Here is a 12,893-nt window from a genome sequence, read left to right on the forward strand (position 1 = left end):
AGATTGGTAAGCGCAGCAGCATCAACGAAGAGCTTGTCATTTTTCAAAGCGGGAGTTCCCCGATCGGAGAGGAATGCTTCTTAGTGTTGCTATTCACAATAGGGAAAAGCAAAGCAAATTTAAAACTGAATTCTCAAAGGCGCTATACGGTTTATTTTTCAAGTAAGCTAGAGATACTATTCTTGAATCACTAAAGGCACCGAATAGTAATCTACTATGTGAACTTTGCACAGAAAAAAAAGAAAGGAGGTTGTCTTTAAAATAAAGGGATTTTATTTTTTCCTCGTCGTGCAAGTATTTAGCGCTATTGATTGGCAACACTGACGCATAAACAGTTGTGACGGGGAAGAGAGAGCACGCGCGATACAGGAAAAGAATGTAAAGTTGCTAGGCGGCTCCACGCTTGCGGGTGGAATGTTAGCGTAGTCTGCTGAATTAGATCTGTTGCTAGGAGATAAAACAGTGAAACAGTGAGGAAATTAAGTCTGGAGAATCAGCAGTTGGTGTGGAACATAACGCAGCGACTTGAAGACTAGACACACGTGATTACAGGTACAGTAAACGTTAATTATTCATAAACTTATAAACTATGTGTTAATTATATACATATAAATCGGCCGGGACATATTTAATGGGCGATCCCGACGTTCAAAGGTACCGTAAAAAAAAAGAAAAACAATTTTTACATTCGAGCGATCATACAGCAGGAAGTACAGTATCGTGCAAAAAAAAAAAAAAAAGTAACATATAACATTTCTATGGATTTATACACGTTTCAGTATCCCCTTAATGCCGAAAAGTAATGTTTGAATGTCTGTCTGATCCACGTTCATTCATTCGTTCACACATTTTAGACCATTGGTTCTCAATCGGTATGTCGTGCAGTCCCACAGGATGTATCACGAAATGTTAGAATTAAAAGTTATGATGCATTGATATTGAGACAGATCACTAGCGCAAATCCCGGGGGTTGAGAACAGGGGCGTACGCAGTGGGTGGGTCCTGGGGGTTCGGACCCCCCGAAATTCCGACTTTTTTGTAAATGTAGTCTACTTTTAGGGGCAATTTTAGAAATTTTCATATAATTTAGTCTCAAATTGTATTTGGATCCCCCCGAAACGCTTTAGACCCCTCCCGAAATAAATTCCTGCGTACGTCCTTGGTTGAAGAGGACATGTCCCCTTCAATGTTAGAACTGGGGGACTGTCCTCCAAATAATCAGATTTGAAATGTGTTTTGGGGGAGAAATGTGATTTATGTCCGACTGCAACAAAGGAAAGTGAGATTAAATTGATGTCCCCCCAGAATAAATCTCAAATCTGTTTGCCTTCCAATGTTGAAGACAACTTTGCTCCCCTGATCCTCCACAGCATTGTTTTTCAACTTCATAAATATTTTGAACATCGTTAAAATATATCTATCTATCTATCTATCTATCTATCTATCTATCTATCTATATATATATATATATATATATATATATATATATATATATATATATATATATATACTGGGGCGGATCCAGGATATCATCAAGGGAGGGGCTGAACCATATTTTGCCGTTTTATCCAGTGTAAAGCAGGATTGAAGCCCATTTTATCTAGTGTATACCTGAGCGTCAAGGTGGGGCTATAGCCCCTATGGCCCCTTCTTGGATCCGCCACTGTATATATATGGGAACGGTCTTACCCGTCCCCCCAATGTTGAAGACAGATTTGCGGTGCTGAGACAGACAGTATTATTCAGCGCCTCCAGTCAAGACAGCAACAATTCTCAGTATTACATAAGAGTCCCTAATAGAAATCTATAGTCTTAAACTACTGTAATTTATTTTATTGTTAATAATAATAATAATAATAATGATAATAATAATAATAATAATAATAATAATAATAATAATAATAATAATAATAATAATAATAAAAGTCAAGTGTGTCGGGATGTCGTGGGCATTCAGTGTAGCGTGTCGTCTGTCAAAAAAGGTTGAGAGGCACTGTTCTTGTGCCATAACTTTCAACGTATTCAGACTAAATTTTAAAACTTCTGGTTCTTATTAGGTTCCCCAAGGGGAAGGGGGTCTAATCTCTTTTCTAAACCAGAAAATAAGGTTAGGTTACTAGAAACTGGAAATTAAAACAATTTTTCACGAGTAGAACTTTAAAGTGAGAAGAAAAAATGAAATCAAATCTGAGTTTTACGTCCCATGATTATGCCGGCTAGGCTAAAGGAGACGGTGATTATGAGAAATGAATGAAATGGTGCAATGAAGAAAGTGGGAGGAAACTGGAGAACTCCGAGAAAACCCACGCACACGGTGTTTGTCCACCACAAAGTTCACTTGGCGCGAGCTGGAATCGAACCATGCACAAGAGGTGAGCATTCTACCACTGAACCACCGCGGTCCCGAAAAGAACTCTAATTTTGTTTATTTTTCATAAATCAAAAAAACATTATTAACAAGTCACTTTTCGGATAAAAAGATTTCAGACAGGTTAATTTATTCTTAGGACTGGGTTCTTTTTCGAAAATTTTCTCAGGAACTGCTCATTCACTGTTTTATTCCAGTCTCCTTGATTTCAATGAGAAATCTAAAGCTCGATAGGGTGGCCGTAGACCATATTCATTACGTAGGCCTACGTGCTACATCTATACGTTCAATAAGTTAAAGGGGTATTATCTCCCAACATGTGTCGATAAAACACTGTATTCAGGCGATTTTGTTCATATTTCATGTTTCATTAACAATCCTAGCCCTACAGCAGGGCGTACGCGGGGGTAGTCCTGGGAGTCCGCCCCCCGATATTCCGACTTTTTTTGTAAATGTAGCCTACTTTTAGGGGCAATTTCAGAAAGTTTCATATAATTTAGCCTCAAATTGTATTTGGAGCCCCCCCCCCCGAAACGTTCTAGACCCCTCCCGAAATGAATTCCTGCGTACGTCCCTGCCCTAAAGTAGGCCTATGGTATAAATTATTTCTCAAGAAAAAAATCCACAAGGGGTTTCCTTTTTGGGGTGAGTTTTCTTTGGACGACATCTTCCAAGAATGTTTTATATAATTTTGTACATATTCCATAAATAAATGATTCCGTAATAACAGCACCATGGGCTGCCTAGGTCCTCAGTTTTGGAATGACAAAAATAATTTAACGTATTATTCATGTATTTTTGCATGTTTATAGTAAACTCATGATATACCTATTATAGTCCGAGTTCTGGCTTCCCACTCCCCCTCCCCCCAGTTTTTACCTTCTAGATCCCCACTGACCATGACATGACTTAAGAATCGGTCGCAAGAAAGTTTAGTGCGGTAGACCTTGATTTTTTTTTCAGACTTAAGTCTTTTGTTGTTCGTGTTAGTTTTATCGGTGTGGGTAAATCTCCAAAAGAAAACGAAAGAAATCCCAGAAAGTTCGTACGTATAATGTCCATCAGAAACGTAGCTTCAGACCAACAGACTTTTTTGAAGTTGGCCTTATCTGCTCCTATAATAACAATACAATAAGCCCTATGTTATTTTCCTGTAGAACATTAGTTATTATTATTATTATTATTATTATTATTATTATTATTATTATTATTATTATTATTATTATTATTATTATTATTATTATTATTATTATTATTGAGCTGAGCGAAGCGAAGCTCTTATACTCGGGTTAGCCGTTTGGTTGTCCGCGAACTCCTCCTAGACCGTTTGGCCGATCTCAACCAAACTTCGCACGCTGATAGAGTATGTCGTGCTGAGTGACAACATACACTGAGAAAAAAAAATGTAGGTGGCATACTTAAAAACGTAGGTTACATTCGTAATTCCTGTAGTTTCTGGACTTAACGTACAACCGTATATAACATCCTGCAGCAAACGTATAGCTGAAAAAGTATGCATTATACGAACTGTCCGCATAAGTGCAATGACGTCATTCGTGTGACGTCATCTGCAGCAACAAGTATATACGGAGGTAATATCTAGCTTTGTGACGTCAGGATCGTATGTAGCATGTGGGTTAATAATGACGACACTCACTGACTATCAGGACGGAGCATAATTTCAAGAAGTATGCAATATACGTTCTGTACGTGTGTTTCTTGCGTTTAACCCCGAGACAGCATCTATATTGTAGACTTGTCTACTTGTGCCCCGTACGTACGACTAGATACAGTATACGTATTGTACGTATGTATTATACAGATTTTCCTTATGTCGCACACAGCTTGTCCCGATACAGCATACAAAATATCCGTATGCACCATACAGAGTGCACATATGCAGCTTACAGACTGTCTGCATGCAGCATATAGATTATACGTATGTCGCGTACAGGCTGGCCATATGTAATGTATGGATTGGATGTATGTAGCTTATAGATTGTCCATATGAAATATGCGGATTTTACCTGTATCGCATACGTATTGCCTTGTTGTAATATATGGATTGGACATATTCAGGATCTAGATTGTACGTATAGTGCACCATTATTGAAGTGCTGCAACATAGTGAGAAATGCATGATACATTCTTACTGTAATGTTGTCACATATTGTTTTTCTCTGTATGGAAACAAAAATAGCTTAAAATATGGTTGATCTCCTTTGTGCCAATAATAATAAGATTAAAAATTTACACTTTTCAATCTTAGTTTGGAGCAGTGAAACTGTCCAGAGAAATGTATTTACCTGCAGGGTGTAAGTTTGGACTTCCTGCTAATTCTTTGGAAAGCTACTGCAAAGCCAAGGTTGAAAAGTGGCACAAGCGTTAATTTTAAAATTATTGGCACAAAGGAGGTTAACCATATGTTAAACTATTTTAGTTTTCATACAGAGTAAATCAATATGTGACAATATTACTGTAAGAATTTATCATACCTTTTGCAATAACTTAGTTGCAGCACTTCAATAATAATGCAAAATGCACAGCCATGTACAATCCTATGTTCAAACTCAAACAAGACTTACGTAAGTCATTTATTAAGCCGTTATCATCCATTGTTTGTACAGTCACGAAATTAAATATTTTTCAGTTGACAAAATTTGTTTTCCTAAAAACTCAACAATAAATTAACCTATTAGAGTACCGACTTTGGCAGGTTGTCAAGAATAACAACAAAAAGATCCAAATTAATTCATTTGTTCCCGAGCTATTGGCAAAAGAAAATTTGTCAACTGTCAAATACTTTCTTTTCCGTGTGTACTATATAAAGACGACTTTACCTCATTCTTTTCCTTAATAATATCCTCTTCCAAAATGCAGAAGTTGTTACCACAAGAGGCGTGAATAGGATTTTCCAGAAATAACTTCTCTGCACATTTTAATTAACAGATAAGTTATTTTTTAAATGACGCTATAATTAAAAACATGGTGTCAGCTGAAAACGTGTTCCCTCACAAGATGATTCCTACACAGTACTCGCCATTAAAAATGAAACTTCAAGGAGACAGGGTAGCTACGCCAAAGTTCCCAAGCCGATATCTAATAGTAAGTGTCAACTATGCTTAACCCTTAACATACCAAGCGGGGTACTCTAGGGACCCCAGAGAGTGATATTTAGTGATACTGCCGCAATTATAAGAATCAATTTATTCTCAATTTTTATATGTATCCTGCAACCCTTTGAGATATTAATTACATGATTAGATCAACGATTAGTTTCTTTAAAAAATACAAAAAATAAAAACACACTTGAAAGTGTAAAAACTCCATTGTTAAACCTGTGTTTCAGATTTACAAACACAAAAGTATAAAATTGTATGAAGAACTGAATAGTGCTCAAATATACATAATATTTGATGTCAACAATGTTCATTTAACTTAAGTATGCTTCTAGACATCCAAAAAATAATAGTTGGAGTAACCCTCTGCAATACTGTGTTGAGAAATTAAAATAATACTTGGGGTCTCCAGAAGACTCCAGCATGGTAAACAACTTTGACGACTTAGGTTTGGTACGTTAAGGGTTAAACTTATCGCTGTATTCGCTGTGTGACAACGTGGTGACAAAGGAGCAGAACTGACCCAACATTCACAACCAGAACGACTGTAACACAGCGAGACATCGAGAGGATGTTCTCTTCTGGTATGGTAAGCCATGCGTCTTACGATCCAATGCCACAGCTCATCAACTGTAGCTGGCGGAGTTCACAGGTATGAGAAGCTGTGCAGCCATCGACCAAACATATTTATCCTTCCCTGCTCTATACATTCTGCAAATTTGGACTTTCCTGGATGTATCCTTCTTAGTTCAACATTTTAAGTAACGAGCAGTGTAATAGTCTCATACATTATTTAAAGAAAGAGCGATGATTCTCAGAACTACTCGGAAGTTTCTAGTTTACAATTTTATATGATATAGATATAGATAGATATATAGATAGATAGATAGATATACAATAATTTAAAACGGTTATATCAAAGTTTGCAATTCAGAGCACAAAAAGAAGTATAGCTCTCGGAACACTGATTATACCCAGATAATACCACTAGTAAACTCAACCACACTCAGTAAAGTTAGTTGCTTGGTATTGTCTATGAGGCAAAGATCATCGTATCTCATTGCGTGTAGATTTTTGTATTTGTTTAACGCTAAAAATTGTTTGTCGCTAATCGAACCCAGTAACATATATATACCGACAGGACGTACGTTAGTCACAAGGTTACATGAGTGAAACACTAAATTATTCGATTGACACTTGCGGCGTTGTCAACACTAGAGAAAGGTACAAAGTGATTAAATAAATACGAAACATAGTTCATACAAAATATAGCGATGTATGAAGTCTCCTTTTCATACAATTTGGATAAAGGATACATCTGTAGAGAGCAACATAAATGATTTCTCTGGATAATTTGGATTAGTCCAGAACTCGAACAAAACTAATTTTGAAATTCGTTGTTAAGTCCAACATTTTTTCTTTCTTTCTTCGGATTCTCAATAAAGTTGACTACTGAAAAGCTGAGTTACAGATTTTATGTTAAAACATGTTCACTATACCATTGCCTTATTCACAGAACAATACATTAGTTATTAATGTATGTCTGAAATAATAGTGCTTCGTGCAGATTTACTTTATCCAATCGGAATTGCACAATGATAAAAAAAATGTTGCAAGGTATAATGTTCTTATTTACAGAGAAAAAGAGTTGAAAGGACTTAACGTAACAAACATTTTCTTTAAACAGACATACATTTATTCTAATTTATGGAAGAAAGAAATAATTTGTGGAGCAGTATATTTATTAAGGTTACATATTCGTACAAAAGAATGTGAATATAATCGAGTCTGTCTTCAGAAAGGACGTGCTTTTAGCCACAAATTACACTGCTTCTTTTCGCTGTCTTTCATGCAGAATCCTGGTTTTGTTTTGATGCATGAAATACCTGAAACAAAAATCAAAAAAATATTTAAAATGTTACATTTTAAAATATTTAACATTTTTTAAATTAAATGGACAAAACCTGGTCGGTCAGGTATGGACTTTTGGGTTTCTGGTAGAAAAACGATTAATTAAAAAAAAAGTGTTTATTGATGCTGAACAACTCGAAATGTATTACTATGCAAAAGTAAGTGGGTACCCAATGGCGTTCGAGGTACCATGCGGTACCTAATGTCTGCATTTTTAGATATGTGGAAATATATGTCTCTAAAATGTAAAGAACTGATATCTGTTTAGTACAGAAAACCGCAACTCGGTAAGCCTTATGGATACCGAGGTATGGGAAAATAAAGAACAACACCATAGAAGTGTGAGGTTTGCGTACTAGATTGTGCAGTTTCGAAAACGTAATTACTGAGGGCTAACAACAACCTCAAAAGTAGTTTCAATTCAGTACACTACACACACGTCCTTATGGGGGCTTTCGGGTACTATGGCATTCACAGACCTCCCATTTCTAAACATTCTAAAATATATTTTAATAAACTTATAAAGAACGTTACAGGTGTGTGTTTACCGAAACCGCAAGTCGGTACGTTTAACAGTTACCGAAATATAGTGAAATAAATAGGAACACCATAGGTATGTGGGGCTTCCATACTTGACAGTACAGTTTAGAAAATTAATGAAAATATGACTAATGGCTATCAAGATATTGTCAAATAAAGGGAGGACCCACACAGTTACGGGGTTTTGGTGTTAGGTGGTAAAATTTCCGAAACTGGTCATGAAATCTGAATAAGCACCAGTAGCAATTTCATCCTAAAGTAACTGGGTATTTCCATGGGGTTTTAGAACATCATGGGTCTAAAAAGATTAAGTTTTAAAAGCTTTGGAAAATATAATTTGACATTTGTAAAGAGTATTAGAAAAGAGAATAGAGTTACCCAAAACTTCCAGCCAGTACGTCTTACAGCTAGAGAGACACCGTGAAATAAAAGAGTATTAGATCTTGAAATTTCATAAAACAATTTTTGATCTTAATAAAAGTTAAATAAGATGGTACTTATATGGGTGAAGTGAGTACCTCACACTCGTCAGGGCAATTCCGATCGAAAGATTAATTCAGCTCGAAGTTCGGGTAAATCCAAGCGTGATAATTCCTAGCGTACAAAAAGAATGAAAATTCTTTGTCAATATCTAATATAGCAACCGAGATATAAGTAATTATGTATTTTATGACGTCGTAAAAATGGAGACCCACATGGATTTTTACTGTTGAGTCTTTGCTGTAAGAAGAAGAAATTTCAGAAAACTACCGTATATACCTTAATAGACAATTAAATGGGTGCAGGCACGGTGGCTTAGTGGTAGAGTGCGTATCTTTGGTGTATTGGGTTCCTGGTTCGATCCGCGGCCAAGTCAGTTTGTAGTCGACATCGTATTCGTGGGTATTCTCGGGGTACTCCCGTTTCCTCCCACCTTTGCACTCCATCAATTCTATCATCAACATTCATTTGCCTTAATTTCATTTTAAAATTAAATGGGCAGTTAAGTGTGATCGTATCTCTGTGGATTAAGAGAATACTCCAGTGTAGTTTCTGCAAAACATACTAGGTAAACACCCCACCACTAAGTTACTGTGTTCTCACTGATTTAATTGTCTATTAAGGTACAAAGAGTAGGTTTTTGAATTTCTTTCTTATAGCAAAGACCCAGAAGTACAAATCCTTAAAGATCTCTATTTTTACGCCATAAAACATATGACTCGTTATATTTTGATTACTATATTAGATATTCACAGGGAATTTTCACTCTTTTACACAGCTCGATGAACCTTTGGAACTGCCTGAAGAAAACCTAGAACTAATCTTTCCATCGAAATTGTAATGAGGTACTCACTTAACCCATAGATGTACCATCTTATTTAATTTTGTTGGGACCAATAATTTTTCCGAAGTTTCAACATCTCATACTCTTTTATTTCACGGTGTTTCTCTATATGTTAGATGTACTGGCTGGAAGTTGTAGGTAAACATATTTATACTTATATATTTCTAATACTCTTTACAAATCTCAAGTTATATTTTCAAAAGCTTTTAAAATTTAATCTTAGTAGACTGTAAGATGTTCTAACACCCCATCGAAATATCTAATTACTTGAAGATGGAATTGCTACTGGTGCTTATTAATTTTCCATGACCGGTTTCGGAAATTTTATCATCTAACACGAAAATCCCATACCCGTATTGGTCCTCCCTTTATTTGACAATATCTTGATAGCAGTTAGTCATATTTTAATTCATTTTCCAAATTGTACCTTCAAGTATGCAAGCCCCAGGCCCGTAGCCAGCCCAAAAATATACGGGGGGTCCGGCTGAAGTTAGGGGGGGCCCGATCCAACCATATGATAGTTCATCACCATATTATAGTTCTTTTGCGAGCCTACTCTAAAACTTTCAGGAGGCCAGCAAAAATATAGGGGGGCCGGGCCCCCCTAGACCCCCCTGGATACGGGCCTGGCAAGCCCCACATACATATCGTGTCGCTCTTTATTTTCCCATATCTCGGTATCCCTAAGGCTTACCGAGTTGCAGTTTTCAGTAAACAAATATCAGTTCTTTACATTTTAGACACATGCATTTCCATATATCTAAAATGCAGAAATTAGGTACCGCATTGGAACCCCATTGAGTACCCACTTACTTTTGCATAGCAGGGTAAAAACGCCAGTGGTTCTCACTTTAAGGTTGAAAACATACTATTTTGTCTCTTCTCTCAGCATCGTGAATCTGTCGGAGCTGTACCATAGTTGGAAAGACTCACTGATCCTTCCTATAATGACCATGTAGTCAGAATTCAAAAAGGAGTAGCCGTTGAAGGAAAAACAATATTTTAAAATCCTTGCACCAGTAGTCGTCACCTTAAAATCAAAATGTTCCAGTAGTAGTCAGAATTTTCTACCAGTGTTCGTCACTCAAATAACTTGACATAATTTATTCAGAAACGCACTGTTTATCAGTTTAAAATTAAAAATGAAATGAAATCTTTAAGTTTAACGTCCCACGATTATGCCGGTTAGGCTAAAGGAGACGGTGATAATGAGAGATGAGTGAAATGGTGGAATGAAAAAAGTGGGAGGAAACGGGAGAACCCCGAGAAAACCCACGAGCACGGTGTTTGTCCACCACAAAGTTCACTTGGCGGGGGCTGGGATCGAACCCGGGACCCCAAGCACCAGAGGTGAACGCTCTACCACTGAGCCACCGCGCCCCCCATTTAAAATTAAGAATAGAGTATAAAGTACTAATCTTAATAACTGTGCATCACTTTTGACACTCAAGAAAGAAAATAAAAATGTTTTTACATACTTTTTAAAGCAATTTCAGTAAGAAAAATGTTAACTGAATTCAAAAGTTAACTGTATATTTTTTAACGTTAAGAGTACAATATTAAATACTATGTTTAATAACTATAGTGACTTTAAGCACTCAAAAATGAAAATAAACATGTTCGTACATACATTTTTAAAACAATTTGAGAAACAAAATAAGTTAACCGAATTCAAAACTTAATTATACATCACCTTAAGATTAAGAATGGACTATAAAATACTGAGGTTAATAATAATGCATTACTGAAGAATGAAAACAAAAATGTTTTTAACTACCTATATTGTATTTACATGTTGTTATTTTTCATTAACATGCTTTTTGATAACGCACGATATGGGCTAGGGGTGCGCACGAGAAATGATTTGAGACTGTCACCTCTCGCAAAATGTCGCGAAAGTTGTCTCCTCTCTAAACTGTATCTGTTTCTATTGGAAGAGCTATGTCTCGTCTCGAATTTCGTAACAAAAATTCTGTCTAGTCTCGTGCCGTGCGCAACCCTAATCAGGCCATAGACAAAAACTTCATTTCGGAGGGGTTTCGATAGGGCTTTGTGATATCCAAATTTTGAAATAGATAATCGATATTGACATACTATTGAAACTTGTTCGAAATATCAAAAAATACAGCAATATCAAAATATAAGCAATATCAAAAATCGAAAATATAGAAATATGATAAAGATCAAAAACATCGATATATCGGTCAAAAATTTGATATCGATAGTTTGATATTTGAAAATATTAATCGTTCGATCGAAATATCGCACATCCCTTGGCTCCAACTGTTACCACCTTAAAAAAGAATGTGAAAATTGCTAACTACCTAGGTAATCTGTAAGTACCTTAAGACGGGGCTACTTTGCACTTCAGGGTTAACTTCGCACAAAATACGAAAAAAGTTACACAGTCTTCCGTCGGTAAACCCATGAACTGTAAAGAGAAAGTTTTAACTGCCATCGTAAGATAGAACATCTAACTGAATTTTGGCTATAATGTTGGCGGTTAACATCAGTTCTAATTACCTGAAGGGTTTGTTGTTGTAGAGGTATGGAAAGCACTCACTGTAAATGCAGACAAAATTTGGAAGATATCACCTACAAGAATTTCCGTCAAAGTTAAGTCGGTTTCGTAGAATTCTACTGTGTATGATGGGACTTCCAAGCAATAGTTGAAACTGAAGTGTGAAACATTGTAAAGTCATAGAAAAAATAACACTGGGAGAAGGCTGTTTTGAGCCTCAAATCGTAGTTACTTTGCACCGGGTCAACGTAACCCCTTAAATGGGAAATTCTTACTACTGGCACCTCCTGCCGTCTAACTTTAGGAAAATTTCCTCTTTAGGTAGATGTCGGAATGGATTTCTTGTTGGAAAATAAATTACGAACAGCGGCGGGTTCAGAAGAATAGTTTGAGAGGGACTTCACACAGAAATACAGTGAAACCTCTACTAACGGACACCTCTGTAAAGCGGACACCTCTCATAACGGACATATTTTGTAATCCCCAAACACTGTAATAGGAAAACAACATGTTGACAAACCTCTCTAAAGCGGACACACTCTAGTACGGACACGGACAGTCTTTTCTGTCTCTTATAGGTATTATTTACCTCCATATTACGGACACTTTCTCTAGAAACAAGTTGAAAAGTACAGAAAAAATACATTTTCAGAAATGCATACATGTATCACCAAGGAAGCATTGTTATAACATTTTTCCTCGTCAACTGGCTGTTCAGAAACTCAGATGAAGCGTCTTTGTTTAACAACACCCTCATATCCTTTGCTTGCATTCCACTCCCACCCAACCTGTTTTAGAATCAAAAGTGATTAACAGTTGCCTGCCATTTGGGATGACACGTCATTCTACTGTTCCGCTGGAATCAAGCAGAAGACATGTTTGGTATTTTTTGGCCGCGTATTCGCATATTGTCTTAGTGCCTCTATTTGTAGACGGAAATCTTTTTAAGTCATTCTGCATCGAATAAGCAATAAGGTGTAAGTTGTTGTGAGCTTTCGAAATGCCACGAGAAGCGCTAATGTTAAAATCGAATTGATTGAATTTTCGAAGAATACTGAGGTGTGCGAAGGATAGCTGAAAATTTTTGTATCGGTAAAACACAAGCATCTG

The 12,893-nt window shown here is 36.4% G+C and overlaps 1 protein-coding gene across 1 annotated transcript in view; it reads left to right on the forward strand.

Moving 5' to 3' along the window:
* Positions 1-356: 356 nt before the first annotated feature.
* The window catches only part of LOC145668080 (uncharacterized), a 77,318-nt gene continuing 64,781 nt past the window's right edge, over positions 357-12,893 (forward strand). The window contains exon 1 of the mRNA XM_081735590.1: positions 357-552. The gene's annotated coding sequence lies outside the window, so the exon portion shown is untranslated. The remainder of the gene's footprint in view (positions 553-12,893) is intronic.

Source organism: Thermobia domestica, chromosome 13 (assembly GCF_964235325.1).
Source record: "Thermobia domestica chromosome 13, izTheDome1.hap1.1, whole genome shotgun sequence".
NCBI classification, from domain to species: domain Eukaryota; kingdom Metazoa; phylum Arthropoda; class Insecta; order Zygentoma; family Lepismatidae; genus Thermobia; species Thermobia domestica.